The following is a 15,722-nucleotide window of genomic DNA, read 5'->3' as shown; positions in this document are numbered from 1 at the left end:
GGAGCTGCATGTTGCCATGCAGGTGCCTGCCTAGCTGGTTGGGCTGGCAGCTGCATGCGAACGGCAGTGGAGACTTTGCTCGTGCGGGCCTGGCAGTGGCCTTGCTGGCGTCGTCGGTGAGAGCCTTGCCGGGTGGCCCGGCAAGGGTCTTGCCGTGGCGTGCTGTCGTCCCCGGCAAGGATCTTGCCGGGGGTCTCGTGGCTCTCCTCGGCAAGGATCTTGCCGAGGACCGTTGTCTCTTAATCCTCATCTGACCTTGAATATTACTTGGTCTTGACAAAGATCTGCATGCCACCATGGAGGTGCCTCCCGAGCCCTAGTTCCAACATGGTTGGTTGAGTTGGAACCCGCGGGCTCGAGGGTGGCTCACTCCGCTGGTGTGGGCGAGCCGCCCCGGCAAGGGTCTTGTCGGGGCCGTTGAGGCGGGCCCCGGCAAGGATCTTGCCGGGGAACCTGCTTCGCCTCTCTGCTTCTTTGTTGTCTCGGCCTTGGCGTTGCTCTGTCTGTCTTGGGTTTCGGTTTTACCTCGGTTCACCTCCCCTGTTCTGCTTGGTGTGGCCGCGGGCGCAGCTCCGACTGCCCGTGCACAGGTAAAGGGGTACAAAGGTGCGCCCCTTCTTTTGTACACAGACAGGAGCCTCCGGGCCTGGGCCACACATAAGCGCGACACGTTGTTGGGCCAGGCCCAAAACGGTGCGCGGGCGGGCGGGGCGGTTTTTACCGCGGTAAAACTTATCGCGCGCTGCGCTTCCCACGACCCGTATTGAATGCGCGACGTGGAGGGGTGCGTGTGACGTGGGCGGCATGCATGGGGCGGTTCCTGTCGTGGGAACGATTCCGACAATAATAAGGTATAGGGTAAAGAGCATGATCTATCGAGATGCATATGGGTGACACGGTGGATTTAGCGAGTTCGGGCCTCTCACGGTGGAGATAACAGCCCTACGTCTCGTGCTCCGGAGAGGCTTTGTTTTATCTGAGTATATATCCGGAGATTACAATGTATGTGAGAGAGAGAGAGACGAGAACGGATCCCCATGCCTGAGCTAAGTCCTGAGACTAGTGAGAGAGAGCGAGAGCTAGGAGGAGAGGAATGAGGGCCTGCCCCCTGGTCTAGTGGTGGGGGGTGGCTTATATAGAGTGCGCCACCCCCTCACCTCATATGTTACAAAGTGGGGCATTGATGTCATAATGTCAGCCTGCTACTAAGATGATGTCTTGATTGCCTTGTCGATTGTTGGTCTTCGCATATCCGAGTGAGTCGTACAGTCGAGTGGTGAACTATCATCCGAGTGGATGGTATGCTGCTTGGTCGAGTGGATAGTAATAATGTATGAAATTTATCTAGACCTACATGTTGTGTGGACCCCATGCTTTATGATATTTCGACCCTTCCTGGGCCTACCTGTTATGTGTATCCCCAACATTAGCCCCCGAATCGATTGCGATTTTGCAGAACGAGTTTGTGAAAGACACAATTTGGTCCGAGTGATTATGGAAATACTCGGTACTTGTCATCGTGCTTTCAGACAACCAAGGTTTGAACAAAATCTCAATGGATTCCGGCACTGCGCATCCCGAATGATCTGGGGTAACTGCCCGCGAGAAGCAACTTGGTGACATTTGTTCATCTCTCGGAAGAGGTTAACTCGTGATAAAAGTATGGGTGTGTCATTAAATCCGGGCAACAGGATTGACGCATGGACTGTTCTCTCGGAGAGATGCCATTCTTTATCCCGGGGGAACGTCAATACGAGTCGGTTTTGGATCCAAACGTGTGAGTTTCACGCTTTGAGTCCTAGAAGAAGGCTCAAAACAGGTCCATGGAGGAGCGTTAAACTCACCTTATATGATTTTTTTGTAGTTTGACGGGAGTCTTTAGAACCTGTTTGTTTGTTGTTCATCACTCGGACTGGTCAGGCCGTACCGAGTGGAGATTACTCCAGTGGGGGCACGCTGAGTGCACCCACTGGGTGTAGTCCCCGAGACCTGTGTCGGCTGCGGGCAGTCGGCGGGGGTCTGAGAAAACTAAAAATCTTCTTAGCTGGTACTGATTGAACTTGTTCCTCTCCGACTCAGAGGTCGAGTAGTACTTGAGGATCTGGTATTGGTCTAGCTTGTTTCTCCTCGACTCGGGAGTCGAGTAATACTTGAGTGATCTGGAGCTGGTCTTGACCGAGCAAAAATGTTTCTTTCTGAGTTCTCTTCTAGTGGGGGCACGCTGAGTGCACCCACTGGGTGTAGTCCCCGAGCCTCTGTCGGACTAGATGAGTCGGGCAGAGGGTTTAAGTCTCCTAGTAAACCTCCATGCAGTCAACACGGTAAATATATTTTTGTATGAGATTGAGTGAATCGGATGCATCTTCAGACGCTTGACATGGTAAATAAGCTCAGCTTGGAGCTGAGTCAGTCGGACAGATCTTCATGCACTCAGCACGGAATAAATTCAGCCTGGAACTCGGTCAAGCAGGTGAATCGTCGTGCTCTCGGCACGGTGAATGAACTCGGCTTTGAAACTGCCGACTGTAGAAAAAAGCTGGACACTCCAGGGAGTGATCGTTCCAGTAGTACTTCTTATATTGACCGTTAGATTTTGCGTGAAAGGGGTATTTGTCCGAGTGGACGTGCTTCCCGACTGATCGGGGTATGTTGACTGCAAGGAAAAATTTGGTGGCACTTGTATGTATGGTCAGAAAGATATTCCTGATGTGATCAATGGGTTGATCGAATGGGCGTAACTCCTGAGGACAGCATGGCCAACGGCTGTGCGTAGCCCCCGAGTGATGTTTGAAAGAGGTAAGCTTGCTACAGAGTGTGATATGAGGTTTGATCATATGAGTAACTTAGTCGTTCCCGTGTTGGGAGTGCAGAGGTAAAGACATGACCAACTGATGGTGACGCGCGAGGCGGCCGAGGGGCGATAATGTGTACAACCGAGTGACGACGCGCGGGGCGGCTGAGTGGTGAAGACGTGCACAACGGAGTGACGATGCGCGGGGCAACCGAGTGGTGAAGACGTGCACAACCGAGTGGCGACGCGCGGAGCGGCCGAGTGGTGAAGACGTGCACAATCGAGTGGCGTGGTGCGGGACGGCCGAGTGAGGATGCGCGAGGTGGCCGAGTGAAGGACTACGTGTCCAGCCAAGTGGCGATGTGCGGGGTGGTCGAGTGAGAGATTGCGTGTCCAGCCAAGTGGCTGAAATGGTCTTCGAAGGAGCTAGCCAGATGCTTTCGAAGCTAATGTAGCGACGAGGTCGGTGCGGTGTGATTATGACACAACAAGACTAGCGTGACAACTGAGTCTGAGTAGGAATGAAGATGGCGTGCAGAGCGTCTAGGTGATTATAAAACTTGTCAAAGTGGCAGATCGAATGCACTTGTTGAAGTGAAGAATCTGATTGGTGATGAAGTACTCGACTACTCAGGAGAGTGTCATTCCAAATGAGATGCACCCCCCCGAGTGCGGCGTAGCCCCCCGAGCGTACTACAGGCTTCGACAACGGACATGTCGGAATACGAGAAATATAGTTTTGAATGGATGATTTGCAATTCATCGAGTCGGACTCGGGTAAATATGAGGAGAAGCTTCCGAGTGATGCTTGAAAGAGACAAACTCGCAAAAGAGTGAAGTGTGAAGTTTAATTATAAAAGGGACTTATTTGTCTCATGTCTGACGAGGTCCATATCATTGATACGATGAAGAGGATTCCACAGAGGGGTTTGCCGGATGTGTTTGAAGTCAACAGAGCGACAAGGTCGGTGTTGTGGTGCGCTAGGACCGGTACGGTGACCGAGTCCGAGCAGCGATGAAGTTGGCGCATAGGGCCGTCGAGTGATCGCGTAACTTGTGTAAAAAATGGCACAAGCCAACGAAATAATTTCTCGAGGAAATTTGATGTGTGCTGAAATGATTTGTGTGAATAACACCCATACACACCCGCTGGAAGTGCAAGGGGCTTGCTGGTTAACCAGCAAGAGTCTGAAAGAGCGAAGGATCCGTTCGAACTTGTCGAAGCGACGGATCCGACTGAACTCATTGGAATACTGGCTCCAATAAAATGGAAGTGTAGTGTTTCGACTGAGTTGCAGCCCCGGACGACCGATGCAAACTCGAAATGAAGAACGACACATGGTGTTCATGAATGATGTATGTGAAAAAATGGAAGTTGGACTCGGGAGTCACATAACCAATACTAAGCAAGTATGTGAAAATAAGAAGCCGAGCGTAGAGGTACACTCGGTGGCGTGGAGCTGGCTGGGCAGGCTGAGGCGGACTGCTGGGCTCGAAGGCCTCAGTGAGATTCAGCATAGATGTGCCCACGAGCGCTATTCCATCTGATGGAGGCGGGCCGCTCGATCGCTTGCAAGCAGACAGGATCCGAAGCGCGTGGGAGGAGTTGTCCACGTCTAGCGCCTAATTAATCTGCATGCAAATGGTTTAACGCTAATTAAGTAAGAGTTAAAGCCATTGATGTATGTAAATGGATGTTTCCCACGTCCATTTATCTCCTGCATGCAGGACATAAAGAGGAAGGAATTAAGATTAGAAGGAAAGTGGAAGGCGGGCGTAGAGCTCCCTGATCAGCCATGGCGGCAGCAGCTTTTTGCATGGATCCATCGCGAGGTGAGGCGACCGCGATGAATCCAGGTGCGGAACGATGTTCTCCTGCAAGGCTGCGTGCGGGGCGGCCGAGAAGTGAGGACGAGTTCACCCGAGTGACAACTTGCGGGGCGGTCGAGTGAAGTTGACGACGACGTGTTGTGTAGTCGATCGCGGCGCTTCACCGTCGAGGAGCCGAATCGTTGATGGAAACAAAGGGGAGGTGGGCCTATCACCGCAACTGCCGCCGTTGTTGTGATTGCTCCGCCAATGACGCTCCTATAAGAATTAGCAATAAATCCCTAGTAATTAGGTGTATTGGTTTGGCTAACTGACGCATTGAAGGAGACGGCCACGCGTGACGCATTTGAAGGAGTTGTTCACGTCCAACGCATTGATGGACTTGCCCCACGTTTAGAATCTGCATGCAAGAGGTATTAGTATTAGTGCTGATTAAGCAAGAACTAAATACGATTCTGCATGCGATGAGATTTGAGATGAGAAGGAGAGTTGTAGAGGCAGCCCGGAGGAGAGCTCTGCTGCGGCGGAAAGGCTGGTCTGGCCGGAACCAGACCGCGACCGAGAGGTGGCGATGAGGAGGATGAGCAGCTGGCCGCAGTCCAGTCGCAGGCCGATGCGAGCGCTGCTGGCTGTGTTTCACTACTCAGGGAGTCAGAGCTGTGCACAGCTCAGAATCGTGCTTCGATGCGAGAGGAGCTGGGTCGAGTGCCGTCAGCCGGGCCTAGTCGCCTGAGGAGCCAGGTCAATCAGACCACCGGTAGACGTGTTCAACCGGCCGGGGAACCCCGCTGAGTGTTAGCGGCTGTGCGTGTGTGCGCGCTCGGCGATGGCGCCGCTGATGAGTACGCGAGATGATGACGGGCGAACGACGATGCTTCATCATCCGGGAGCCGAACCACCAATCGGAACAAAGGAAGGCGTCCTTTTGTATGAGCTCGTGTGCATACAGAAAAAGAACCAACCATAGTTAGATCATTGCAATGTTTGATTGTAAAGAGGACAAGTTGAGACGAGAAACTCCCTGATCCTTTTGTATGATAAGGACTATTTTGTGTGATGGCCGGGACCCCAATAGTCAAAATTGGTAGCGGTGATTGTTTGATCTAGGGAGATCATCCAAGAAAGCTCGGGTCGCCCGTAGAAATTAGTTTGTTGCCAGCGATTGAAGAAAAAACCATCTGCATCATGGCTCGATAGACGCCATGCCCCAAGGTGGGCGCCAACTGTCGTGGGAACGATTCCGACAATAATAAGGTATAAGGTAAAGGAGCATGATCTATCGAGATGCATATGGGTGACACGGTGGTTTTAGCGAGTTCGGGCCTCTCACGGTGGAGATAACAGCCCTACGTCTCGTGCTCCGGAGAGGCTTTGTTTTATCTGAATATATATCCAGAGATTACAATGTATGTGAGAGAGAGAGAGAGGAGAACGGATCCCCATGCCTGAGCTAAGTCCTCAGACTAGTGAGAGAGAGCGAGAGCTAGGAGGAGAAGAATGAGGGCCTGCCCCCTGCCCCCCTGGTCTAGTGGTGGGGGTGGCTTATATAGCGTGCGCCACCCCCTCACCTCATATGTTACAAAGTGGGGCATTAATGTCATAATGTCAGCCTGCTACTAAGATGATGTCTTGATTGCCTTGTCGACTGTTGGTCTTCGCATATCCGAGTGAGTCGTACGGTCGAGTGGTGAACTATCATCCGAGTGGATGGTATGCTGCTTGGTCGAGTGGATAGTAATGATGTATGGAATTTATCTAGACCTACATGTTGTGTGGACCCCATGCTTTATGATATTTCGACCCTTCCTGGGCCTACCTGTTATGTGTATCCCCAACAGTTCCCGCACGCATGCGTCACATCGCAGTAAATGGGCAGCGCGACCCGCACCTTCCCCGTAAAAAGGGATAACCGTGAGCGCACTGTTCCTTTTACCCTCCGCGCAATCCCAATCTCAGAAGCCTACATTCGTCTTCCTCTTCTTCCCTAAGCTTCGCTCTTGTTCGCCGCCGTCGCGTTCTGGCCGTCCTCTGCCTCTTGCCCCCTTCCCCCAGCCGCCATGGCGCCAAAATCCACCAAGGGCAAGGGAGTGGCCAAGGATGCCGGAGCGGCGGAGCCGCCTGAGAGTGCACCGGCGGTGCAACGGACGCAGTCCGCCTACTTCCTCTCGACGGTTGATGTGTTCGAGCTCCGGGAAGCCTTCAAGCCCCTGTGGGGGGTGAAGACGGGGGAGAGAAGATGGGGCACCCAGCCACGTGCGTCATCCCCGCCAACTGCGCCGAGGCTGACTCGAATCGGTACCCTTTCTTCATCGACTATTTCTCCTGCGGGCTCTGCCCTCCCTTCTCTGATTTCTTTAGCGACATCATGCATACCTTTGGCTTCCGTCTCTTGGATTTTACCCCAAATGCGGTGGCGTGCATGGCCCTTTTCGCGCACCTCTGCAAAGGTTTCGCCGGGGTGCACCCCAACACGGCGCTTTTCCGCCACTACTTCTTCCCTTGGATTCAAACGGGGGACGCCATCTCCGGTTGCGTCACCTGGATCCCAAGATCCAAGGGAGCGTACCTGGATGGCGCCATGAAGGAGAGGTGGGAAGAGTGGCGGGGCCGGTGGTGCTGGATTGAAGAGAAGGACCCGCCGGCGTTCTACGAAGCTTTTGGAGCGCCGTCGATGCCGACGACGAGAAGCCCTCGATCGCCACCACCAGGATCCTTCGGCTCACCGAGGCTGGGCTCACCCTTGAGATGATCGGGGCGGACTTCATCCGCCGCCGGATCGCTCCACTTCACAACAAGGGGAGGCCGGCCTGGCTCTTCACGAACCCCGCCGACATCATGCGGCTTCGCCCCGGCCTCGACCACAATTTTACAGTGATGGGGCATGCCCATTTCTGCCAGCGACTCTTCCAGCTCGATGTGGGCCATGACGGCAAGGTCGAGCGGACCGGCAAGGTCGCAAGGGCTGCTGCGAAGGCCGGCAAGGTCGTCAAGGGGCCTTTGTTCAAGCTGCCGGTAGGAGTGGTCCCGCTGTGCAATAATTCGCGCCGGACCGACATCATCGCCATGATGCCGGACTGCAATGCGCATGGCCCTGACCCAAGCTGGGTCGAGCCGGAGGACATCCAGGTGTAGTAGTTCTTCGACACTCTGCACGAGGGATACATCAACGCCGACGCCGAGCGGCTGCTCATCCAGGACACCTCCCAGGCGGAACTGGACTACATCCCCGCGAGGGCGAGGGAGGCGCATCTTGCCGAGGAGGCCGACAGCGCCGGTGGTGTGGAGGACAAGGCTGTGACGGCCGCGGAGGAGGAGGAGCTCGCCCGGTGGGCGGCGGCCGCTGGGGAAGCCAGCAGTGCCGGCACCGAGGCTCCTCTGGTTGAAGATGCGGCTGACGAGTCGTCGAAGGAAGAGGCCGGGGCTGTTGACCCTCCGGCCACGGGAAGAGGGCGAGTACTGTGGCGGGCCACTTCTGGCAAGCCGGTACGGCCCGTCAGGGCCGCACGGCGGCCAAAGTCTCCGGAGGAGTCCGCGCGTCAGACGAGGGTCGCGACGGCGAAGAAAGTGGTGAAGGCCGCGGCGGCGAAGAAGAGAGTATTTGCCTCCTCTTCGCCAAAGCGCGCCCAGACTCCGCCCTCCTCCCTTCCTCCGATGGACGCTGACGCGGGGGTCACCTTCGACTTTGGATCCCTCAGCCCGAGGAGGAAGAGGAAAACAACAGAGGAGGAAGTGGACGTCGAGTAAGTATCTTGCTCTTTCCCGCCATCTCTGTCTCCTCAATCTGTGTCGCTTGTCTTGACTCGTTTTCATCTTTGCAAGGACGCGGAGACGCTGGCCCAGAGGGTGAAGAGGGCCAAGACCTCGGCGGGCGGCCAGCCCCTGGCTGGTACTTCAAGGGCGCCACTGGTGGTGTTGAGCAGCCCGGACAACAGCCCCCGGCGCAGCCCCCAGGGTAAGTTCCTCACTCACCCCTCGTCGACATGTGTCAGGGGTATGATGCTTTGGTGCTGACCTTGCCGTGTATGCAGGAGGAGAGCAGCAGCCGGAGGAGCCATAGAGGGCTACTCCCAGCATGCCGTCCCCATCAACCACGCAGCCCCGAGGGGCGTCCTCGGCAAGGGCGCCAAGCCCCGAGCCCACGCACATGGAGGAGGAGGAGAACTTGGGTGCCGGTGGCTTCGCCTCGGCGCCAGATGCCGGCGGGGAGGGGACTTCTGTTCCTCAGCCTGACACGGGTAAGCCGCTCGCCTTTTTTCTGTGTTTTTTTCTTTTCTTGCTGATTCTTGGTTTTGGCTTCGTCTCATCCCCTCCTTGGTGCCCAGATCGTCCACCGGCGGACCAGGAAGACATAGACGCCATCATTGGGGACGTCACCAAGGACGCCGCGGCAGAAGCCGAGAGGGTCGCTGCCGAGGAGTCCGTCGAGGGTGCTCTGGAGGACGCCGCCAAGGGGCCTGCCGGGGAGTCCGGCAAGGCGACGGCTGAGGAGGCTGGCAAGGGGCCTGCCGGAGACTCCGGCAAGGCCGCCGCCGAGGAGGAGGTGGTCGATGACCAGCCTTCCTCCTCCGCTGCCTCTGGCTCCGGCAAGTACCTGAAGGTGAGCGACGATCTCTTCGTCCACCTCCCAGGTGCGTCGAGCACCAGGGCTCCCATCGAGGGGGAGGTGTTTGACGACGAGGTGCTCGCCGCCGCCGGGCTTGAGATCGTTGACGTGCTGAGCGCTGGTGGCGACGGCTCCCATGAAGTGCGGCTCCTGCACGCCATGGGCGCCAGCTTCCGGAAGCTCCAAACGCTCCACCGCGCCCGCCTGGACAAGGCTATGTCCAGGATGGCGGTGGCGGAGAAGGCGGAGGCGGACCTCCAGACACTACAAAAAAAATACACTTCCGTGATGATACATGTTTGTCACAGTAGGTCGCGTTTTTTGTCATGCATGTACATCCATGACAAATTTATGACAGAATCAAGATAGTCATACCTGTGCTGTCGTAGAAGTGTTCCATGACATTACCAAAATTATCATCACGGAAGTGTCCACTTCCATGACGATAAATCGCGCGTCACAGAAGTGCTTTCGTCAAGGGTGACCGACACGTGGCATCCACCGTAACGGAACGCCGTTAAGCTATCGGGTCGGGTTTTGGATCCGATAACCCGTTAACAGCCCCGACCAATGGGGATTTTCCACGTGTAAAGTCATCATTGGCTGGAGGAGACACGTGTCAGGTCCGCATTGGCACAGGTGTCACTCATCCAATGGGCGAGACGCACCTATGATATGTTGACACGTGGACCGGCCCATCAAGTTTAAATGGGCCGGCCCAACTGAAGGCCCACAAGATTTTGCGAACCATAATGGGCCGGCCCAGCTAAAGGCCCACGAGATTTCGCGGACCATAATGGGCTGGTCCAGCTAAAGGCCCACAAGATTTTGCGGGCCATAATGGACCGGCCCAGGTTAAAGCCCACAAGATTTTTGTGTGCCATAATGGGCCGGCCCAGGTAAAGGCCCACAAGATTCTTGCGGATCATAATGGGCCGGCCTAGCTAAAGGCCCATGAGATTTCGCCGACATTAATGGGCCGGCCCAGCTATAGGCCCACAAGATTTTGAGGACCCTAGTAGGCCGGCCCATTAACTGGCTGCCATGTTTTGGGCCAAATGCCGACCCATATTTGATCCGGTCCATTAATGGCATGCCACGCTCCGGGCCTAATAGTGGCCCATATGAGATCCGGCCCGTTAAAAGCCTACCACGTTCTGGGCCAAATTACGGCCCAGATCAGGTCCGGCCCTTTAAGAGGCTTTGGGCTCAATTATGGCCCATATCAGATTCGGCCCGTCAACTGGACACTATGCTTTTGGGCCCACTTGCTAAAGGCCCACTTAGTAATTAGGCCTGATATTAGTTTTGGCCTGTTAAGGGCCCGTTTAACATTTCGGCCCTATATTAATTTTGGCCTGTTAAAAGCCCGTCATATAGTTGGGCCTAACTACGGCCCGGTTTGCATCCGGCCTGCTCGCAGCCGATATCTAATTGGGCCAAACAAGGACCGAGACAATTTTGGCCTGTTAAAAGCCCGTGATTTGATTCGCACAATCATGGGCTGGGGTTCATTTCGGGCTGCTGCCGGCCCATGAGCTGTTCGGCATGTTTCAGGCCCAACCTACATCGTGATTGCATGACGGCCCGATTATGTACCGTAATTTTACGGTTTGGCCGGTTTACTGCGAAGACAGGATATATATACAGTAAAATAACTGTAGCATCGTGAATAAGAAAAAACCTAGACTATACAATAAAGAAATTATGGCATATTACATCCAGTGGGCATCAAAGTTTGCCACTATGATAATAAAGCACAAGCAGACAGCAGATTACATACACTGGGCATCAAAGATCGCCACCAGTGCAAATAAACACGCCGACAAAATAATATACAAAACCAATAGCACTTCAATAGAGTTCAAGAAAGGTTAGCCCTGCTGGGGAGCTGCAGCGCAAGCAACTGAGCCAGATGATGAGACCGCGCTTGTTCAACACTTATATCTTCCTCACCCTGAAAGATAAACAAGCAGACAGATGACAGGTTTTGCACATAAAATTATCAGTGCTGACAATTCATCACATTTCTTACTGACGAATAAAGTGACACAGTTTAAAATTGCATTAACACAATATGGTATTGTTCAGGTCAAGACATGGCAGGAAATGACATTGTGAAGGAGTTGGCAGCTTCACGACACCACTGGATTACAGATCAAGAACTCATAAGTATCAATGGTTAGTGTGCTGTCAATTTATACCATTTCAGATTGGCAAATAAAGAGACGGTTTAAATAATAGTAGAATGATATGACATTGTTCATAGTTAAGACATTGCAGAATATGACATTGTGCTGTAGTGGGTAGGTTCACCACACCACTGGATTACGGATGAAGAACAGAAGCATACATGAAGTGCAAAAGAAGATCACTTGCTCTGTATAGTTTAATTTACATGGTATGAAGAAGGAACTTGGTTGTACAACTGAAAACATAAATTGAGAAAGGACAAACTTTTGTTTATGAACTACATAATAAACTTTAAACAAGCAATTTGATGCAAACACCAAAAATAAACAACTGTTGCAGTCATGCCTAACCAAATATATACAACAAAGTTTGAAGGCTTGAGATGGACAAACTTACATTATTGGTGAAGACAGGCTCTATAAAGGCCTTGTCCATGCTGATGGGGGGGGCAATTCAAGAAGTTTACCACAGAATCTTCTTCAAAAGCATTGCCATTATTCTACATTTTGTTAAGAGTAAATATAGATGTGATAATATACGAAAAATGGAGAATATTTAAGATAAGATGAAGAGTGATGCTACATAACCAAGTAGCTATAAATGTAAGTGCAGCGATACAGGCAAAAGGTACAGCCAAGAGCAATGCACAGCTAAACTTCTTCAGTACCAACCTTATGGTAAGAGTAAATAGAGATCTGATGTGTAGAAAATGGAGGGAAAAGGAAAATAAGCTGTAGAGTGATGGTACATGAACAACTACCTGTCATTATAAGTACACTAATAAAGGACATCATGTACTTACAAGAACAATGCAGAGCTAAAAAAACATTGGCATTGGATATATTCTACACTAATGTAACCATTCATACAGATCAGATAATTTGGAGCGAACAATTGATAAGCAAGCTATCATGCATACTGCTGTCACATAATGAACCAAGTATGTATGCAAGTACAGTGATACAGGACAACAGGTACTAACAAGAGCAAAGTAGCGGGCAGCATATTTGCGATATCCTGTCGTTCTTGTCAAACCGGAATTCTTCTTCGAGCTGATTTCCTGCAAAAAAGATCCGTAAGGAACATGCGGAAAAGTAGAAGTTCAATTTGTCATGTGATTTCATAGACAGTACCTCATCCTGAGAATGAGACCAGTGCATAACAAGGTTTTTCCATTCAATGTCTTCTAAATTTAGCACAGGAGACTTCACCGGAAATTCGTTTATAGACTTGCCATCAAAGTGTGATTTCCTCAGGTAACACCGATACTGCTGCAATGCTTCCTTGAAAAGCACAAGCAAGCTTTGCTCGTCATGACTATCCAGATTGACCCTCGCCTAGTTACAACAATGTAATGTAAATCATTGATGTGTTCAATCAGCAGAAATCAGGAAAATAATAACCATGAATAATAGCACTTACACGTAGGTTGGACAGGAAGATGTGAAATGGTGTTTGTCTTCACAATAATCTTCCCATGATGGGAATATATGCACGTAGTCCCTAACAACATTGAAAGCATTGTCTTTTAAACTGGGAATAAATGGAATGGGGTTCCAATCTGCAGGAATTGGTCGTCTCTGCAGTTGGGATAGGTCTTCGGCCGGTGGACTTGCTGTACTTTTTGCTGGAGTGGAATTTTTCTGTGGTACAGCTGGTGCTATGGCAAATGAAATCGGTATACCTTTTCCTGGAGTGCAGGTCCTGTGTGGTGGGGCTAGTGGTGTGGCCAGTGAAGTATGGGTACAGTCTGCTGGAGTCAGTCCTACGTTTTGTGTCACTGGTTGTACATCCAATATAAGTGGGGTGTTGTCTGATTTCTCCGGAACCACCACGTTTTTTAAGGACTTTGCTGGTGCTCCTTCAGGTTCGGCAATCACCCTCTTCCTTTTTGATGTCTGATGCACAAGAACAACATTTGAGTGGAAAAACATGGTATGATGACAGATGGAATATGTATTGAAATGGATGGGCATGGCATCTCGACATATATGATGAGTAAACTAAGCAGATGGCGGTGCAACAAAGTAGAAGAAATGCAAGACAACATATGCAAGATACCCGCAATCAATAAAACATTGCCAGATTAGAACATGCACCTTGATGGGTGAACAGGACAGGCCATCTGCCTTTGACTCCTCGAGGTTAGAATAGTCATTAGGATCATACTCTGAACAAGAATCAACAGGTGGGGAGCGTATGAGTTTCATTGCATCCAGAATGGCACTCAATGCCTTGGTGCCAATTTTGTAAGTCATTGCAGTGTTTAGCTTCAAGAGTGGACTGCTGCTAGTGCGACACAAAGCAGCTACACAGATCATAGTGTAGATATAACGGGAAAACCTTAAGCATCAGAGTAAAATCAGCAAAGTGGAACTTGCTGGAATACATGTGCTAGTATTGTCGGTACAGCTAGAAAGGCTTCGGATACCAACTCTCTTCAAGTGAAGGTGCGGTACTGTTAATATTAGTGTAACTCTCAAAGGCGACACAGCTCCCCGCATTTCCTTGCTATTCTTATAGGATTCAAGTGGGCAGGCCACTACAAATCCTATTCCTATGTTTACAAGATCTTACGAATCAAAGTGGCTCAAAGTGTCCATCACAACCGACCGTATAGACCTCTACACTGCAAATGTCCCTGCTCATCTTCAGTACAAGGAACATACTATACTACTATCATACTCCCTCCATTCCAAAATATAAGTCTTGGTAGAGATTTCCACTATGGATCACATACATATGTATCCAGATAAATTTTATAGTGTAGATTCACTCATTTTGCTCCATAAGTAGTCCATGCTGGAATCTATACAAAGACTTGTATTTAGGAACGGAGAGAGTACATATTAAAGAAGAACGGAAGAGGAACATGGTAAAGAAGAGCAAGCAGATTTTGGATAATAAAATGTTGGTTGCGCAGTGCCCACACATGATGAACCAGAGCGCATTAAGAATGCAACTCCCAGCTGTCTCTCGACCATTTCAGGCGGTTGGATGAAGATCCTACGTCTCCTAACCCTTCTTCTTCCTCGTCTCTGATTCTTCCCATACAGAACACTACACGGGCCGCCGGCCGGACCACCAGCCCCCACCGCCTGTGTTCCTCCGCCACCCCACCCCCACCCCCGCCCCAACCCCCACCCGCCTCGAGTTTTCTTCGTTCGGCGAGGCCCCACAACCACCCGAGCCCCTTCGATCGCACCGGCGAACTCCGTCGAGCTCTGAAAAATCGACTTACCCAATTTTGAAATTTAGTCTACTGTGATTTAACTAGTGTGGAATATAAAAGGGGAAAACCATAAGCATTGGGAGTATAGTGTTGAGCGTGCCATGGCGGATCTGAAGGTGCAAACCGGACAAAGGCAACTTCGCAACCAAGACAAGAAATCAGAGTAAAGTAGTGGCGATCTATTTTCTTGCTACGATAAATAAGTTGAGCAGATACGAAAGAGTACCGCCTCTGGTGCGGCGCCGTGTACGCATCTGCTGAGAATTTGACGGTGCTGCAGTAGCGATGGCTGTCGGCGGCGTGGAAGCAGATCTAGGAGGGTAGACAGTGGCGGCGGGGTGCGGTGGACGAGACAGTCGTAGGAGCGGCGTCGGCAAGGTGGACTACAACGGGGATGAAGCGAGAGGACGGGATGCAAGGATCCCGGTCCGAAGCCGTGGATGAGAGAGGTCGATCTCTTGTAATGGACGGCGGCGTCGGGGTATCAGCTCCGGCATGGTGGAGGAGGACGGCGGTGGATGGGGTGGCGGACGGCGGCGGACGGAGGAGGGTGGCGTGGAGAGGGTGTTTTGGCGCCCACGGAGTACGAATGGGGAAAAGGGAGGTAGAGAGGAAGGGGGAACCATGTATTCAGGGCGCGCTTGTCTCAAATGCGAGGAAATTTACAAACTTAGTCCCCGTTTCAAATTTCTACTACATCACAACAACATTAGTCGGTTGGGGATAGGACGGTAATCTCGCATACACCGAATATTTGCTGACGAGAGTTTGTTTTTGGCGCCCACCGTGTATGAATATGAATCGGGGAGGGAGTCGATTTCGGCCGAGGACACACTGTGTTTTGGCGCCCACCGTGTATGAATCCGGGTGAGAGGCGGTTACGTCACGTTTGGGTGAAATTACAAACCTACCCCTATCGAAACCTATAGAAATCCAACAGATAGGCTTTGCGTGGCAGGGATAGGCAGTAGTGATTTCCATCTCGCAGATTTTGGTTTCGGGCGGTTACTGCGACTTTCCCCGCTTCGCTCAAATATTGCAGAGTGCACGTTTACCGTGCCAACTCAATTCGA

Source organism: Triticum aestivum, chromosome 7D (assembly GCF_018294505.1).
Source record: "Triticum aestivum cultivar Chinese Spring chromosome 7D, IWGSC CS RefSeq v2.1, whole genome shotgun sequence".
Classification (NCBI taxonomy): Eukaryota; Viridiplantae; Streptophyta; class Magnoliopsida; order Poales; family Poaceae; genus Triticum; species Triticum aestivum.
This window is presented reverse-complemented; position numbering follows the sequence as displayed.